General features: G+C 35.9%; 1 long non-coding RNA gene across 1 annotated transcript; it reads right to left on the reverse strand.

Annotated features, from left to right (window-relative positions):
• Positions 1–1,195: 1,195 nt before the first annotated feature.
• LOC110590728 lies at positions 1,196–11,830 on the reverse strand. The gene is made up of 3 exons (XR_002480967.1): positions 11,816–11,830; positions 9,638–9,775; positions 1,196–1,211 (listed from the first exon to the last, which is right to left on the reverse strand). It is a non-coding gene; the product is annotated as an uncharacterized LOC110590728 (long non-coding RNA).
• Between the last annotated feature and the right edge of the window lie 2,789 nt (positions 11,831–14,619).

Genomic DNA, 14,619 nt, shown 5'->3' on the forward strand with positions numbered 1-14,619 from the left:
GATCGTGAGATACAGCCCTGCCTTGGGCTCCCACTGGGCGTGGAACCTGCTTAAGATTCTCTCTCTCCCTGCCCCTCTACCTACCCCCTCCGCTTGCTCTCTCTCTCTTAAAAGAAAAAAAATTAATAATTGAAGCACCGTTATTGTTGAGAGGAAAATATCTGAGAATACTCCAAATAGCATGAGGTTTTCCATTCAATTATTTCTTTTTTTAATTAATTAATTAATTTTTTTAATTTAAATTCAATTAGCCAACATATAGTACATCATTAGTTTCAGATGTAGTGTTCAATGATTCATCAGTATAACACCCAGTGCTCATCCCATTATGGGCCCTCCTCAATGCCCATCACCCACTTACTCCATCCCCCACCACCTCCCCTTCAGCAACCCTCAGTTTCTTTCTTATATTTAAGAGTCTCTGTGGTTTGTCTCCCTCTCTGATTTCTTCCCATTCAGTTTTCCCTCCCTTCCCTTATGATCCTTTGCACTATTTCTTATATTCCACATATGAGTGAAACCATTTGATAATTGTCTTTCTCTGATTGACTTACTTCACTTAGCATAATGGCCATTCAATTATTTTCATTTGATAAATCTAGTAATTGAAATAAATAAAATATACATACATAAGAAACAATTCAGAAAGCATATCAATAAAACATCTCACTCCATTCTTTATAATAATTTGTAAAAATAATTTTAGGGTGAATCAGTACCATAAATTATATTTTCTTATATTTTCTAAGGCTAATTTGAAGCCTAAGAGTTGAGGATTAACAGAAGGGAAGACAAAACAACATAGCAGATTTTAGAGAGTAAAACTGTCTTTTGTTTAATATTTCCTAATAACTTCTCTCATCCAAGAACAAAAGAGGGCTTAACATTCTACTTATATATTCTTCTATGTTTAGATATAAAGATTAGATGAAAATTCTTACTTGTAATTTTTACTTTATAATTTTCAATACAGATGCAATATCCAGACTATATTTGATGCCAAAAAATTAGTGAGAATTATAGGAACTACTAGATCTGCCTCAGAATTTAGTAGTTTGCGGGCGCCTGGGTGGTTCAGTCGGTCTGCCTTCTGCTCAGGTCATGATCCCAAGGTTCTGGGTTCGAGTCCCATATTGGGCTCCCTGCTCAGTGGGGAGACTGCTTCTCCCTCTCCCTCTGCCTGCCACACCGCCTGCTTGTGCACTCTGTCTCTGTCAAATAAATAAATAAATAAATAAATCTTAAAAAAAATAATTTAGTAGTTTGCAATTTGAATAATCATGTTGTCAACTGATTTCGATATGACTTATAATTGTTTATATTTTAATAAATAAATCTCAGCAAAATATTTAATTTATACTATAGTGGAAGGAGTAATAAACTTATAATATGGGTGGTCCATATTTATTCCAGGCTTTGATGTCATTTAGCTGTACCATCTTGAATAAGTGAACCAACCTTGTTGGCCTTCTTTCCCTGTTTCCTAAAATGAGACCATTTATTTAGTTTATTTCTAATGCCAATTACAGCAGTAAAACTCACTGATACTAATAACATATTCCTTTAGCTTCAAAAATATTGAATTCCTATATTTTATGTTATTATTTAACAATATCACAGCTTGTGATCAAGTTTACCTGTGTTCAGTGGAGTGACATAGTTATTGAGAAAACAAAAATTGTCAATTTCAGGTCTTATAACATGGACAAAGTACCAAATGTGCAAAGCATTTTTCTTTTTTTACCAATGGATAAGTGAATGAAAAGGTAATTGCATAAATTACTTTTAATTATATATTAGGATAATGTAGCCTTAGAATTAAAACTGTAGCCCAGAAAAATACCTTGGATCATATAGTCTATTTTTAGGGAATAAAAAGAATAACAAAATAAATATTGAAATGTGCATATGTAATCTCCACAAAAAAACAAACACACAAAACAACCCACAGTTGATCATGTTACATTTATATGATTACAAATTCTTAAATAAAATGTGATTTGTGTCCCACTGGCATAATATTTTTAAATATAATTAATGTTTTATAAATTTGGAGACATACTCTCATATTTAGTCTTGGCCTAATGAAATTTTAAAGCAAGATATTTTTTTTTTTTTTTAAAGATTTTATTTATTTATTTGACAGAGAGAGACACAGCGAGAGAGGGAACACAAGCAGGGGGAGTGGGAGAGGGAGAAGCAGGCCACCCGCAGAGCAGGGAGCCCGACGCGGGACTTGATCCCAGGACCCCGGGATCATGACCTGAGCCGAAGGCAGTCGCTCAACCGACTGAGCCACCCAGGCGCCCAAAGCAAGATATTTTGAAATACCCAAAATGTTATTTTTTTATTTACAAATTTCTAAGTCTTTTCTTTTTTTAGAGAGAGAGAGAGATCTGAGAGAGAGAGAATGTGCACACTGGGGAGGGGCATGACTGCATTTTTTTTTTAAAGATTTTGTTTGTTGGAGAGAGAGTGAGCATGAGTGGGGGTGTGGGGGGTGTGGGGAGGGGCAGAGGGAGGAGCAGACTCCCTGCTGACAGGGGACTTGATCCCAGGATGACCCCTGCCCTCACCAGATCATGACCTGAGCCAAGGATAGTTGCTTAACTAACTGAACCACCCAGGTGTCCCTGCATTTTTTTTCCTTATGTTGATTTTATCAACTTCTCTTCCTAAGCCTGCCTTTTCTTTCTCTTGGAGAGGCTTCTTAACTTTCCTTCCATATAATCTTTACTTCTTTTTCTTGATGACTCTGCACATTATAATGTTTAAGATTAATCTGAATTTTAATTTTATAGTGGATTTTTTATATTTTCTCCTATCTCATCCAGTTTCTGCTCAGTTTGTTCTGTCTCAGGCAGGTTTTTAGAAATTATCTTTTCTTGCCATGTAATCTCACTTTTTTTTTTAAAGATTTTATTTATTTATTTGAGACAGAGAGAATGAGAGAGACAGAGAGCACATGAGAGGGGGGAGGGTCAGGGGGAGAAGCAGGCTCCCTGCCGAGCAGGGAGCCTGATGCGGGACTCAATCCAGGGACTCCAGGATCTGACCTGAGCCGAAGGCAGTCGCTTAACCAACTGAGCCACTCAGGTGCCCATGTAATCTCACTTTTCATGATTTATTCATTTACATATTTTTTAATTCTATTGAGAAAACAAAAATAATGTTCTTCTACATTGTATTCTGTTTCCTAGAATAAATTGTTTTCAAAGATTGTTTCAAAGATTCACCCTGGACAGGCAGAAGATTCTGGTCCACAAGCCAGTAAGTCTTGCTTGTAGAAAATAAATGGTATGTGTGAAGGATATGGCAGCTTGACCCCAATGCTATCTTAACTATACATGAGAAAGTAAATAAAGTGACAAGTATCCTTTAGCATATCTTTATCCCCCACTTTGACATCTGAAGCAAAGCTGGTTGCTTATTGAGATCTTCCAGTCACAGTTATTCCCATAAGTGCTTGACCTTGGCCTAGTGATGGTTCAACTAAGCTAAAACCAGATTGTATCCATTGTACTGGTATGACAATTCAAACTCAGTGTCAGCCTTGCAGAACTTAAAAATGGATGTAAATGCTCTGCTTATTGAGCAAAACTCCAGGGATCATTGCTCTGGTCGATATTCTTTGATGCACCTTGTTTAATTTTACTAATTCTCAAGTTATTACCAATGGCTTGGTGTGCCACGTGGAAAACTACAGATTAGCATATTAAAGATACTCTTGTTTGGGGCCACACACTGGGGAGGCAAGTCACAGCTGTTGATCTAATCATTTGGGTCACTCATGTAGAGACTCTCTGATGAGGCCATCTGGACTCTAGCTGCTGATTGAGTCTGTACACAGCAGATTGCAAGCATTTCTGCCTGAATCCATCATCACCCAAATTTGGCAATGCATCCACTGTCATAAACCAGACATAAAATAAAGGACTCTTTCTAAATCAGAGGCTTCAGTTGTATGAAAGTCTTATGACTAATGCCAATTGGACTTTTTTCTCTTGTGGTGAAGGAGGCCACATCATACTGGCATGCTACCTGTTCCTGACAGACTACATTGAAACTTTAAACCAGTCTTGGGGTTATCAAACAGGCATACTGCTCTTGATATTTGTTCAAGTTATGATGTTGCTGTTATAGTCCAATTAGTTGATTCTAGCCACATACTTTTGGTTCTTGAGACTAGCCTGTGTTATGTTTCCAGCTTTCCAAGCACTATTTAGTCCGTTCTCAGTGTGACTTTTATAACAAATACCACCCATCACTGGGCTGAAAGTCAAGGTATTTGGTAGACTTTCCATGCTTCCTACCATCTATAGGCTTCTGATATTGTTGAGTATTAGAATGACCTACTGAAAATTTGACTCAGTAAGTTTCTTCACTGTACCCACCTCACCTCCTCCCATTAGTATAGCAGTTTGGTCACTAAAGCAGATGTCCTTAAAAAAGGGATCACTTCTTCTTGACTAAGTCCTGGATAATGATCAAGATAGAAGGGGTATGAAGTTACATAGACCTATTTGGAAAATTTGAGATTCTACTCTGTTTCTTTGCATGAGGCTTATTTTATTCTATTTGCCACTCAATTCTTTTTTTTTTTTTAAGATTTTATTTATTTATTTGACAGAGAGAGACACAGCGAGAGAGGGAACACAAGCAGGGGGAATGGGAGAGGGAGAAGCAGGCTTCCCGCGGAGCAAGGAGCCCGATGCAGGGCTCGATCCCAGGACCCTGGGATCATGACCTGAGCCAAAGGCAGACGCTTAACGACTGAGCCACCCAGGCGCCCCTTGCCACTCAATTCTATCTGAATGATATAAACTTCTGGGTGACAATCTGGTCAAAAAGGACCCAGATTCAAACCTAATTCTGGTTTGCAGTTACCTCGGTCCCCTTGTTGGAATGACATAGCCTTATATAGGAAGGATAATGGCCACTTGGTAGAGTACACTGCTTGGTGAGTCACCTCACAGTGGCTCATTGGCTCACAAAGACCAAGGTAGGGGGGACGTTATTTTTCTGTAAATTTTCTAAAACTTTCCTTTTCCCTCAAACATAATGCTTCTGGAAGAAAAGGCTATTCAAGTAGAGTTTGATTGAAAAAGTAATGATTTTTTAGCTACCAAAATGGGAAACTCTGATTTATAGTGCTGAAGGATGAACAATAACCCAAACATCTAGGAGAGCCAGGGCAGCAAAGATATTAATGTTGTCTGTACTTCCCAGATACCTGGATGTTTTGCATGTAGGAAAATGCATTGGTGTACATAGACTGATGTAAGTCCTACATGGGATGCCCCAACATTTATAAGCAATATTTTCTTCCCGGTATAACACTTGCACCCCAAACTGTACTTATTTTGTAGAAGCTAAGCATTAACTTGACTCTCTCTCAAATATAGTACTTGCACTTTAGGGACGATTGTAAGAGAGCTGCAAGTGTTTAAGGACACACCACCAGCAGATACATACCCTTCAGAAGCCTGGTGATATCTTCAAATTGAGTCTACCCTTACTTACTTACAGAAACTCCCTAGATGGATACCTAACTTTTTTATATACAAACAGTGGCTAGTTATCCTTATAAAGGAAGTCCTCCAATTAGAAACTGTAATTTTAAATTTGTTTCTGACTTTAGCAAAAGTGATCAGTGACATCACCTCTGCTCTAAAAGACATTCAGGTAAGCTTTAACTCACTGGCCAATATTATTATGGATGACTGAACTGTCCTTGACTTCCTCCCTGTGGACAAGGCAGAGTCTGAACAATCACTAGAAAATATAGCTTTACTTGAATTAATGCCTTGGACTCAGAGGAAAAGCCAACATAGGAGAAGGTATCATAGCATTATATGCTAACCCTCTGATGGTTTATGAATTTTTTTTTCAACTAATAGCTCCTGTTCTCTTGGGAGCAGTATTGATGTCAATACTGCAATGTTGGCCTCAGCCAGACTGAAGGGACTTCCTCCCAGACTTTACTGATCAGATTTGTCAAAGTGCTGTTGAATTGATAGGCTTATAGGAAAATATACTAAAAGCCAAGATGGTGTAAGACGGAGGAGTATGTATTGTTAAGAAACGAGTCTCCACGGATATCTTCTTGCATTTCTGCATATCTGGCAAGCAAAGACTCTTTGTTCTGAAGATCTTTTTAAGAATGTTTGTTTAGCAAACATTGTTGGAGAAGGAGATAGTGTGTGTGTAGGCGGGGGAAAGCTAGGTATAATTACAGACTTGAAAGAAAGACAGTACCTCTCTTTGAAGCAAAGGACAGCTATGCTTAATATCCATTGTAAAATTTTTGAGTTTTCTAAGCTCAGAGTTCCTGTCCTATAATGAAACACAGTGCATTTTCAGGTGTCACATGAACCTCTTCCCATTTCCTGTGGGAATAGGAGCAGGAAGAACCCACATTATGATACTCTGGCTAGTGATATTGCTATGCTAATAAACTGTCTTCCTTAGGAGTCTAAATGTCTTCTGTCAGCATCTACGGAACTATGGCAAACTAAGTCGTTAGCATGAAGGTATGATAAAATCTAAGATCCTTCACTGTTATTGACTGTTTATACCCATAATTTTTATAGATATTCTCGAATTTGAAACTGCATCATTACAAGCCCTTGGTTGAGTACTTCATTTTTTTTTTTTAATTTTAATCTCATTGTATATACTACCTAATCTCAAACCACTCAAGCCTCCTTCTTGAATCTAGTAAGGGTTTAAAGTAAAAAAAAAAAAAAAAAAAGGAAATGTTTACACAGATAAATTTTGCTTTTTTTTTGCCTTTATCATATTTCCTAATAGCATTCTTTCAAAAAGTGTACTTTGGGATGCCTGGGTGGCTCAGTCGGTTAAGCCTCTGCCTTTGGCTCAGGTCATGATCCCAGGGTCCTGGGATCGAGTCCCACATAGGGCTCCTTGCTCAGCAGGGAGCCTACTTTTCCCTCTGCCTGCCGCTCCCCATGCTTGTGCTCTCTCTCTCTGATAAATAAACAAATAAAAATTAAAAAAAAAAAACAAAAAACAAAAAGTGTACTTTATTTCTCCATTACCAAATAGGAAAGAGTGATGACATTATGACAGAATAAGAAATAAGAAAAAAGCAACAGAATGAGGAATTGGATATGAATTTTGGCCTGATTGTCAGGGATGTGGGATAGGGTCATAATATAGCAGGAGGTTTAGAATTGTCCTTTTGAAGTTAAAATAGATTATTTTCAGTGTGGAGGTAGAAATCCTTAAGAGGGAAATCTTGTGTGCATTAAGAAAGAACAATATGTGACTTGTAAGAGGGCTCAAAGAGATTTTAATTATCTGAGAGATCTATTCCTGCTTTGCTTGCTGTTTACTATTTATTAGGGTCCAGTCTTTATAAAATTAGATGTGATATTGCAGTTTTCATCTAGGAGAAAAGACAACCCTGATGATTATGTTTTATTATGATTTGGTCTATAATATTTGAACAGATCTCCCCTTAGAACATTTCCTCCATCTCTTCACTCTCTTTACCCAGTGTTTCTCATCAGCAGATCAGTGAACTAAGAATGGAAAATCTTGCTCTGCACTGGCCTGAGTGGAGAAGAATTGCTGCTTACCTATAACTGGGACATAACGTAGATCCTCTGTATCTCAAGCTCCATGTACTTGTCCCCTCCATGTTAACACCACCACAGCAAGCCCTGTCATTTGGGGCAAAGCCTGTAGCTATCCAGCTCCGCTGTTGTCACGGAGTGAATTTAAGTATTTTGGGACAAGAGTGAGAAGGAAACAGGAATTATTATTGGCTTTGGCTAACATAGCTAGTTTGTTTCATATTCTTATATCTTCTCAAATGGTTTAGAATCTAGAGGCGAGAGGTTACAAAAAATTATCATATGGACAAAGGATGGTTGCCTGTCTTTTGAATGTCATACAGTAGCATTGACTAATAAGCATACTCAAAGAGATTTTGATCCTCTAGGTGATACATACCTGTTTTACTCGATACTTATATTTATTAAGGCCCAGTCTCCATGAGGTTAGATGTTAACTTACAGACTTTTGTCCAGTAGAAAAGATAATCAAAATGCTTATGCTTTAATTTATATGAGCTTGTCTTATAACTAAACTCATTCCAGCATTCTTTAATTCAATAAATACTGTTTCTCAAATGCTCATTGAACCAGTTTTACCACTTCAATAGTTTTCACATTCACGAGTTAAAGAAATCTTTGATACCTTTCCATTATCTATGTGTTTTGTTTTTATCTTTCTGAAAATTATACTTTGAAAGGTGTAATTAATTTGTACCCTAAGCTAATAAAATATTAAGCTCAACAGAGAGAACAAAGCTAAACTGAAACACAGTAGCGGGTACTACACTGAGTGGGGTACAGAACCACATAATGGGAAAACCAACAAAAAAACAAAGAGCTGGGAAAACTGAGAATCATTCAAAGATAGGCCAAAATGGTTTGCAAATGGGAAAAAAAAATATTTTAGTGGGTGCGTGGGTGGTTCAGTCAGTTAAGCCTCCAACTCTTGGTTCAGGCTCAGGTCATGATCTCAGGGTCGTGAGACTGAGCCTCACATCAGGCTCTGCACTCAGCACGGAGTCTGCTTCAGATTCTCTCTCCCTCTCCTTCCTGCTCACACACACTCTCTCTCTCTCAATAAATAAATAAATAAATAAATAAATAAATAAATAATCTTTTAAAAAATGTCTTAGTAATAGATATCTGAACAAAGAGTTGAATGTGGAATAAATTCAATAGGAATGCCTCTAAAATTCACAGATACCCAACCTAAGACTAAGACAGTGCCTTAGTTATCCTTTATTTTTGAGTAGAAATTTGTTACTATCTCTCTTGATAACAATGAACTAGGTTTCAATGGATTACCTTTTTTAAACTGCAGGTAAGAAAAATTCAAATAAAGACAGAATTATATAAAATCTGATTGAACCCAGGCCTACCTAGTGGTAAACAAACAAAACAAAACAAAAAATACACACACACAAAACCAAGTGCATAATTTGTCACTTAAACTTTACAGAATAGAACTCAGTTTAGCTACTATATATAAATCACAAAGGAGAAAGAAACTTTTAATTTCTTTGTTTCAGAATAGTTTATAACATGCCTTTGAGGATGAAGTAATAAATTTTAATATCAAGTTCTGAAATCATATTACGGAAACTGGTTAAAAAATATTCAAACAGAAAACATATTCTATTGGGAAGAAACAGAAAAATGTTGGTAAGTATTCTTTTAACTAAAAGGAAAGAAAGTGATCTCAAGTGGGAAGCAATAAACCAACAGTAACTCAAAAAGAAACAAAAGCAGAATGTATTTTATAGACCTACAGAAATAAACAAGAACAAGGCCAAATAAATCAATGGTAAAAATAGAAATATAAAGGAAGAAGGTGAAAAATATATAGAAATAAAAATATAGAAATAAAAATACAATGAAATTAAAAGTTAAATTCCAAGAGATGGTGAGAATGATAATGATACCAGCAAAGACAAATGGTTATATTTAAACTTTTAAACACTTTTGGCCTAATGAGGCAAATTGAAGTTGAAAATTATCTCCTATTAAAATCTACTAAAATTGCTTGAAAGAGGCTGCCCAGGACTATTACTTACATTTAAGCATTTTTTTTTCAACTTCTTTCCAATGTTCATTTTGTGAAAATATTTTCAACATGCTCTAAAACATTGGAGTACATGAGTGACAAATAAAATCTTCAAGATCACATGGGAGAGAATCTTTCCAACATCCTCCTAAATGATCAATCAATTAATCAGTTAAAACCAAAACCATTCTTTTAAAATCACATATATGTCTTGAAACATTATAGTGACACTGAGGACATAGCAAAGAGAACGTTTTAGGAAAAACATATTAAGATATAAAAGGGTCTGGGCTATCCTCATAGTCTCATAGTTAAGACAAAGGTTTAAGAGCAGAAAGGGAAAAAACCTTTCTTTTATGTGGTTCAGTATGTGGTCTAATATTCAAATGATGAAAAATCTGATGATTGTGATCCTTACAATTCTGTGAAATCTGAATTATCTGTTCTGATTTGTAGAAATTAGCAGGAGTCCTGAATGGATATATTTTGATTTTTGCCTTGTTGTTTTTTGTTTTGTTTTCTTCTGTTTTGCTGTCCTCAGATTAAATGTGCTTTGGTTAACATTCCTCTAGATGACTGCCCAGGTTGTATGCGACCATGAGCATACTTTCTTCCTAAATGATATACCAATGATATATAAGTAGAGTCAATGTATTTTAAAGTAATGCCATATTCCTTTTATTCCCCCCTCCTTCCTGGGTGGGTCTTAGAATGCTTTAGTTTGGAAAGTGATAGTGGTTTAAGTTTAAACTCTCATAGGGAACATTTTATATTTTATAGAGGAGAAATGACAGTCATGGTAAGGATTCCAACTCCTGCAATGAAAGAAACATGGTGAAGACATTTGTGATAAGTTAACATTTGAAGACCTTTGGGATAGAATTGATTACCCTAAATAACCTTGCTTAGAATCAGTCCTACATTCACAAGGCAAAAATTTCCACATAGCTTGTGAATTTACCCTAGTAAGTAAGTGAGTGAGGCCGTGCCTTATAGTTCATTTGGGGACAGAGTAAATAAAAAGCTAGAAATTAGAATTTCTTAGTTCTTAATAATAATGGTCCCAAGTATATTTTCCTTTGTTTAGAAGACAATCTTAATGGTTTTACAATGTTTAGGTAAGCCAAGAAATAGTTTGGGGCTTAGGGAAGAAAATGAAACTCGATTAGACATAAAATTTATGAGAGTTCAAGCCTTAATGAATGAGAGAGGAAACAGGATCTTGTGAGGTATTTGGAGCAGGGAGTGGGGCAGAGGGGTGGTGATAAAGTCTGTAAGAGGCAAAGAGAAAGTGACAGGCTGATGCAAAAGCTAGACATACACAGCCAGTTGAAAGGTCTTCATGGTGAGAACTTTTTTTTTTTTTTAAAGATTTTTATTCCTTTGACACAGAGAGAGATAGCTAAAGCAGGAACACAAGCAGGGGGAGTGGGAGAGGGAGAAGCAGACTCCCTGCCGGGCAGGGAGCCCGACGCGGGACTCGATCCCAGGACCCTGGGATCATGACCTGAGCCGAAGGCAGACGCATAACGACTGAGCCACCCAGGCGCCCCAAAGGTGAGAACTTTTAAGACACAGATGTGTAATATTCAGTTTTAAGTTGGAGCCTGTACTATGCAATGCTCCAAACCTCTGGAGTTTCTCCAAACAGGAAAAACAAACATAAATTAAATTTATTGATTAAATAAAGCAGAAGGAGACAAGAGGTAAAACTGGGAAGATGATGCATTTATAAGAAGAGAGACCAAAATGGAGATGTAGAATTCTGTGGTAACAGGTCATGGGGTCTAATAGGTCTGGGAGAAACATAAATTTTCTTAGAATCTGTTATGTAAGGTGAAGAGTGGTTTCTGTCACTAATAGGATGTTCTAAAAGGGCTGAAGATATTATCCTTCAATATTAATAAAATGATGACTATAATATTCTGAAGGACTCAGATTACATGGGTTCCACTGAAAAGTTTAGAATTTAAACTAACTAGGTGAATATAAATTTGAAAATTCGCCTTTTAATACTATTTTTTAGTGGCTATTTATACTAGTTTGTGTTGTTTGAAATAGAGTCTGTTTTGAAGTATTATTTGATTCCCATGGGTCATGTTCCCTTTGACCTCAACAAAACTCCTAGACATAAAATGTACATTTGTGGTGGGATAGAAGTAAAATATTTTTAGAAATGAGTACTCACTGCTTTTAAAAAAATCCAAGTTTATCACACATGTCTAGAGAGGCTCAGGTGTAGCACAGATGCATAAAAATATAATTAATAGCTGTTTCATTTCAGGATAATCATTTGTCATTTCTCCAGGCACTGCTGTGTATCTCAATTCTCTAAAAAAGCTTACTGCTTTCACATGTGATGAGGCTATTAGAATGAAGAAACTGGTTAAAAATTATCTTTCTTAAAGGTCTATTCTTCTATAAAATCCATTAATAATTCTTATCATCTGATTTGAATAATGAGACAAGTCCAAAGCTTGACAATATCTAGTGCAAAATGCTTTCCCCTTTATCCTTCAAGAGTAGTGAAATCATCGGGGGGTAGGGGGCGGAATTCTTTAGCTTTTTTGAATTACCCTTGCGTGACTCTTGATAATGTAAAATTTCATTCTACTTTTAACCACTCCCCCCCCCACACACACATTATGCTATGTAAAAATGATAGGACCCAGAGAAACAAATGATAGAGAAAATTGAAGTGGAAATTTAAATTTCCTTTTAATTTTGTAGAACAAAGACAGATGGGATCTTGGTATCTGCAGGTATTCAAGGTTCAGTCAAGAAATGAAAATCACTTAGAGTAAGTAGGTTACTTAGCTCCTTATATTAAGTGGGTTAAGATAGGGAAAATATAGCTTAATACCTGATGGAAGACTGGAGAAGCTTAAGTCAGGAATTTTATAGGGAATGTTAGAGCCATGTTTGCATGGAGGCTTCCACTTTGTTTCAGTTGTCTGTAATTTCAAAGTGGTCCTAGAAACCCTTATGATTTGGGTACAATCTCTCATTCACCATTTGCTGAAATCCATGTTCTTGCTTTAGGCACTTGGGAGAATAATGGCTTCCTCCATTTCAAAGTCTTTTGTGAATACCTCTCATTGATTAGAAATAACTAGAATTCTACTAGAAACCAAATCTGTGTCAATAACATCAAAGATTTATTTTCCTGTAGTAGATGATATTAAATATCAAGAAATAATATCTGGCAACTGAGTAAAAAGCATGCTTTGATAAATTTGTGGTACATTTTGAAGGTCAGAAAATAATTATAAAAGTTATAATAATCTCTCTCATGAAACTGATTCTGAGGCAGTATTATTTAAAAGATGGTTTGGAAAAAGGCCAACATTAGTAACATCTGGGAAGTTGTTGGAAATGAAAATGATTACACTCCACCCCAGAATTACTGAATCCAAATTTCTAGAGGTGGGATTCAGGATCTATATTTAAGGAGCTCTATGAGTGATATTTATGAACCCTGGCCAAATAAAACATTTTCATGCATTATGGGCAAATCTTACTCTTTAAGGAAAAAATTTCAATTTTTTCAGTAATATATTCCCCACATAATTCGAGGTATTATCAAACTTAGAGATTTTTAGCAACTTGATAATATATCAAGTTGATACATAACTTGATAAGTGAAAAATAGTGTCAGTATCATTTTAACTTTTATTTGTACTATTACTATTGAGGTGATACATCTTTTCACATCTATAAAAGGGACTCGTTTTTCTTTCTGTATTCCAACAGCATAGATTTATTTGTTTTGTTTGCTGTATTTATTTTTTCAAGTTTTTATTTAAAATCCAGTTAGTTAACATACCATGTAATATTAGTTTCAGGTGCAGCATTTAGTGATTCAATACTTACGTACAACACCTGGTCCTCATCACACAAATGTACTTCTTAATCCCTATCACCTATTTAACCCATCCACTCCCATCTCCCCTCTGGTAATCATCAGTTTGGTCTCTATAGTTTAGAGTCTGTTTCTTGGTTTTCCTCTCTTTTTTTCACCGCTATGTTCATTTGTTTTGTTTCTTAACAAACATATTAAGTGAAATCCTATGATGTTTGTCTTTCTCTGGCTGACTTATTTCACTTAGCATAATGATCTCTAGTTCCATCCATCTTGTTGCAAATGGCAAAATTTCATTATTTATTAATATTCCATTATATTTATATAAATTATATATAATATATATTTATATATATATTATATATATAAACACCACCTCTTCTTTATCCATTCATCAGTTGATGGACATTTCGGCTCTTTCCATAATTTGGCTATTGTTGATAATGCTGCTATGAACATCAGGGTGCATGTACTCCTTCAAATCAGTATTTTTGTATCCTTTGGGTAAGTATCTAGTAGTGCAATTGCTGATCCTAGTGTACTTCTATTTTTAACTTTTTGAGGAACCTCCATACTGTTTTCCAGAATGGCCGCACCAGTTTGCATTCCCACCAACAGTGTAAGAGGGTTCCCCTTTCTCTGCATTCTTGCCAACATCTGTTGTTTCCTGTGTTGTTAATTTTAGGCATTCTGACTTGTGTGAGGTGATATCTCATTGTAGTTTTGATTTGTATTCCCTTGATGATCAGTGATGAGCATCTTTTCACATGTCTATTGTCCATCTATATGTCTTCTTTGGAAAAATACTATTCATGTCTTATGCCCATTTTAAACTGGATTGTTTTTCGGGTTTTGAGTTTTATAAGTTCTTTATAGATGTTGGATACTAGCCCTTTATTAGATATGTTGTTTGCAAATATCTTTTCCCATTCTGTAGGTTGCCTTTTAGTTTTGTTGATTGTTTCCTTCACTATGCAGAAGCTTTTTATTTTGATGAAGTCCCAATAGTTCATTTTTGCTTTTGTTTCCTTTGCCTGAGGAGACATATCTAGAAAGAAGCTGCTATGGCAGATGTCAAAGAGATTACTGCCTGTGTTCTCCCCAGGATTTTAATAGTTTCCTGTCTCACA

Source organism: Neomonachus schauinslandi, chromosome 9 (assembly GCF_002201575.2).
Source record: "Neomonachus schauinslandi chromosome 9, ASM220157v2, whole genome shotgun sequence".
Lineage (NCBI taxonomy): Eukaryota > Metazoa > Chordata > Mammalia > Carnivora > Phocidae > Neomonachus > Neomonachus schauinslandi.